At 48.1% G+C, this 4,804-nt stretch overlaps 1 long non-coding RNA gene across 1 annotated transcript; it reads right to left on the minus strand.

Moving 5' to 3' along the window:
* Positions 1–2,519: 2,519 nt before the first annotated feature.
* LOC119337995 lies at positions 2,520–4,255 on the minus strand. Its single transcript, XR_005163718.1, has 2 exons — positions 3,066–4,255; positions 2,520–2,962 (listed from the first exon to the last, which is right to left on the minus strand). It is a non-coding gene; the product is annotated as an uncharacterized LOC119337995 (long non-coding RNA).
* Between the last annotated feature and the right edge of the window lie 549 nt (positions 4,256–4,804).

Genomic DNA, 4,804 nt, shown 5'->3' on the forward strand with positions numbered 1-4,804 from the left:
ATTAACAACAATACCAACTTGCGGACGACAAGGTAGTATAAGTACCAATACCAAACTAACTTATAATCTTTTTACTCCTGGCCCTAGTGTTCGTCTGGTAGAAAATCTTGCAGAGGACCAACTCCTGCTCCTTCTCTTGCTCCAGGTCCCCGAGGTGGTACTGGTGCATCACCTAGTTGGTCCTCTGCTGGTCGAAGTTCTTGTTGGTGTGCAGCACCAGAACCTTTTTGATGCCCGTCTGCCGGGCGTTGACCATCACCGGCAAGGTATGCCGGTCTTGTGCCACATCGTGTGCATGCCGCACTCCGACTATATCTTGCGACGCGTCCACGTGCCCCTTTTGAACGCCCTGAAATTGCGCTGGAAGAAATGCTTGCTTAGGCCACTCGGTGTGATACCTGCAGTATTATCGAATACAGGTTTTCGTGTACGTAGTTGATAATTTCATAATATCTTTGGCATGTTGCAGTCACTTGTTTCACTTTTTATTAACTGTGAAATTGTAATTGCTTCACCAGGTTTGCGTCTAAAAAGAAAAATAGAGCTATAAACAAAGGAATATGTTTGTGCAAGTAGACGGTCGATCGGTGTCTTACCAGGAAGTTTCTCGGGATGGGTGTAGCATATGTCGTGCTCGCTGTCGATGGTTGGTATGAACAAATCGATGAGAGGGTGAGATCTCGCGCTGTCAGCACTCACTTTGGCCTCAAGGGGCTCAATCAGCTCCTGATTTGTGGGATTGAACTTGACGCCAGCCGGCAGCATCGGCCAATCCTTCTTCGACTTCCATCGGTTAATTTCAGTTATATGGTACTCAATGTATGATCAATCGACTGTTTTAAGTGAATGATGAAAGATTTCGACTGATAAGTGGTACTCCAAATCTGAAGTCCAGAATACATGAACACACCGCCGGGATTCTTGTGTCACCTCACGTGCAGCATGTTGTCACGTCAATTCAATGTGTGGACATGATGAATAATTTGACCACCGTATACTAGTACTGCTACTGTACTACTTACTAGTCGTATTTAGTGTCACATTTTAACCATATATATATACAGCCGGTCTATTCTGCTAATATTAGCAGAATAACTATTCTGATAACACTTCCGCACTGCACGCTCAACACAAGTGCACGTCATTTTTTAAACCAAGTGTGCTGCGGTACTCACGCAAGTGAACTTCCCGTCGCAAAAAAACTGCATGCCATGTTTTTCCGGTATTGTTTTTGCTCTAGTTGTTTAACCATTTATCGGAATGAGGCGTATAATATACTGTTGGAAATCAATGGATTAGGCGCAACTTCGACATGTTGAACACTTTTCGATATTCCTCGCGGTTTAAGAGCAGTTTTGAAAACGGTGCGGCCCACAACGATTGGCAGCAATCGTATTTTTTTGATTTTTTCTAAACCGCTCATCGGAATAAAGCAAATGATGCGCCGTTGGAAAGATATCGTCGAGGCGCATCTTTTTCATATGTATTGTTTTCTCTAATTCGTTACGGTTTAAGAGCAGTTTCAAATTTACTAAATCGCGGAATTACGTTTTTTTGAAATTTTTGCAAGTTACGGTACTGTTTTCGCTCTAGTTTTTGAACAGTTTGTCAAAACGAGGCATGTAATATGTCATTGGAAAGCTATGGACAAGGCACAACTTTCATATGTTGAAATGTTTTTGAGATTCCTTATGGTTTTAAGTTAATTTTGAAAATCATGCGGCGGACGACCAGTGGCAGCGGCCGTTTTTCGTGAAATTTTCACAAACCGCTGGTCGAAATGATTCAAACAATACGCAGTTGGAAAGATATCGATGAGGCGCAACATTTTCATGTAGAATACTCTCTCTAATTCTTTACGGTTTAAGAGGAATTTCGAATTTACCGAAATGCGGACACTGTTTTTCGCAACACCCAAATCGACGTGCGGTACTTCATCCGACTGAAAACCGCACTGCAACGGACGAAAAACCGCACTGCATTAGACCAGTAAGAGAACTGCATGGTTTCTCTTATTCAAACCTAATTTTTTTTCAAGGATGAGAAAGTAGAGTGCACTTCACATCGGGTGTAAATGAACCACAACACTATCACGACGTGAACCGCATTATGTTTTTCCGCTTCCGTAATAATCTTTTTGCACTTATGGGATGAACCACATCGTACGGCTGATCGCACTGCTTCAGACGGAAAACCGCACTGCATCAGACAGTCAAGTGAACTTCATAATTTGTTTTCTCGGATGTAATTTTATCTCGTATGAGTTTTTGTTGTCTTTTTTCAAAAATAAATCGTGAACAAGAGTGGACCGCACAGACGAAGCAAATGAACCGCGACATATATCGAAATGAACTGCATTACTATCTTTTTTGTTTCGTTAAATTTTTAGCACTTTCATGTTCGCACAAGTGAACTACATCACTCTAAAAACTGAACCACATTCGAGGACCAAATGCACTGCAGGTGTTGATGTAGTCGACTAAATTTTGATACACACGAAACAAATTGCACTTCATACAGAGAGGTAATGAAACATCATTCTTTTTACACAAACAATACACACGAGACACCAAATTCAGCATACGAGACACTTGTTTTCTTCGTCACAGGATGAGCTAATGCATTGCAAGCCCACGTTTTTGAACCGCACGAGGTGCCCTAAACTGTAGTGCACTGAACATACAAAGAAGACACAAAATCGTCACAAAAATAGATGGTGCTTCCCAGGAAAGAACATGCCAACGCACTGCAAAAACATGCCAATGCACTGCATGGAAAAATAGATGGTGCTTCACTGGAAAGGACATGCCAACGCATTGCAAAAACATGGCAATGCACTGCATGGAATGTGACTGACGAACCGCTAGCTCAAGCAAGTAAAATGCAATATGACTCAAAAAATCACCATGGCACGGATCCCGCACGGGGTGATGTACTGCACGCGGTTGCAGTCCTTTTCTTCCTGCAAAAAATAGCAAAAAAATGAACCGCACCCAATTTGTGAATCAACTGCAGCAAACAAAGAAATTGCACTGAATTGACAAAGGAAAACGACCCTACATCACCTCCTCTACTCCTCTCACTGCTCATGGCCGTCAGCGCTAGATCTGATGGTGCACTAACGCTGCAGCTGCTCTGGTGTAGACAAATCAAGGGGGAGAGAGAGCATTAAGGGGGCTGTGAGGGAAAGACGCTCGGAGCTCATCGGTGGCCACATCACTCTGACCCGCGGGGTGACGTTGTTGACCGTGGCGTGCCATGGGCGGGGGAGGTGCTGGTGGATCCGGGGATGAGGGAGGTGGCACGGGATGGGGCTACAGTCCGTGCCCGCGCCGGGCACCAAGGTGTAGAGGGGCCGGCATCTGCGGTCGGATCCGACGAAGGCGACACGCATCCGGTTGGCGAAGACGAAGGATGAATCACGCTGCCAGATGCCGGCGGTGAGCTCCTTTCGGGGCACGATGGATCTGGCCCTCTCCGCCACCGACCACCTGCGCCGCGCAGCACGGCCCCTTATCGCTGCCGGTTGCCGCTATTCCCCCACAGCCTTGGACGTGTTGGTGGCCGAGGTTGACCACCATCGAGGGAGGAGGTTGGGGGAAGGGAGTGGAGCCCGAGATCCGGCGGATCTGCATACAATAGCGGTGGTGTGCGATTCGCGTCGCCGGGGATCACCGGATCCGAAGGTGGGTTCCATTGGCAGTGGAGCGTGGCGTACTGGGCATGGGCAAGGCAGTGGCCTGCCGGGTCAGAAGAAAGTAGAGGGAATCCCCGGAGATTTGGCTACCGGCCGAGGCAGTGGCGGAAGAAGGTGGAGGGGATTACCATGGATGGTGCGGGGGTGGGAGGTGCGGGTGTGTTCGGGATGTGGGAGATGCAAGGGAAGATGTGCGGGTCGTGGCCGCGCAGGGGGGTGGTTGCTGACCCAGATCCATTGCCGGGAGGCATGTCGGTGGCGGTTGCCGGATCGGACCCGTCCCCGGGACTCCATGTGGCTGGGGATGCCTTGGGCCTCGCCGGATCTAGGCGCCAGCGAGGTGGAGCTCGGCGGGGCGAGCCGCACTGGCGGAAGGAGGCTGGGCTGGTCCGGCTTGCGGGTTGCAGTGGTGGGGTGGCGGAGGAAGGTGGATGGGGAGAGGTATGGCGGTGCGGCAGCTCGGGTGGGATGGAACGTGCCGGAGAAGGTGGGGAGTTTGGGCAATGGTGGGAGGAGGTGGGGTGGTTTTCGGCCGGGGGTTGACTTGCTTTTCTTTCATTTCGTATCATTAGCGTCGACTGGCTGTGTAGTCAGGTGTTGGCAGAATAAGGCTACTGTTAGCGGAATAAGGTCTTAAGGGGTGTTATTATCAGTACATCCTACGCAGGTGAGTTAGAATGCACTTGATCCCAGGAAGGTATCTATCCTTTAAACCAGAAGAGTGCTTCAAACTAACAACAGTACATAATATCCAACAAAAGAGGGTCGTGCTACAGCAGCAGAATACATGGCTCAGTCCAGATATCAGTACGAATAAAGTTGTGCATATTTGCTATTGGCATGAACCACATCGCTGCATGTCGGGTTTGCAAAAGCCATCCATCGCATGGAAGCTTGATGCCTTTCACACACTGAAGATTATCTGGCAACAAGTTGTGTCGACGAATCTCTGGATATGGTGATTCATCAAACCCATGGTATGATGTGTAAACACAGTCCCCCCTCGCGAATGGAAGTTGCATAGCATGGTAATCATCGCCAGTGATATGATCGATGATTGGTTGGATGATCGGATAATTGAGCCCGAGGAACATGGAGTGGTTGTCG

The sequence above is a fragment of the Triticum dicoccoides genome, chromosome 1B (assembly GCF_002162155.2).
Source record: "Triticum dicoccoides isolate Atlit2015 ecotype Zavitan chromosome 1B, WEW_v2.0, whole genome shotgun sequence".
In the NCBI taxonomy this organism is placed as follows: domain Eukaryota; kingdom Viridiplantae; phylum Streptophyta; class Magnoliopsida; order Poales; family Poaceae; genus Triticum; species Triticum dicoccoides.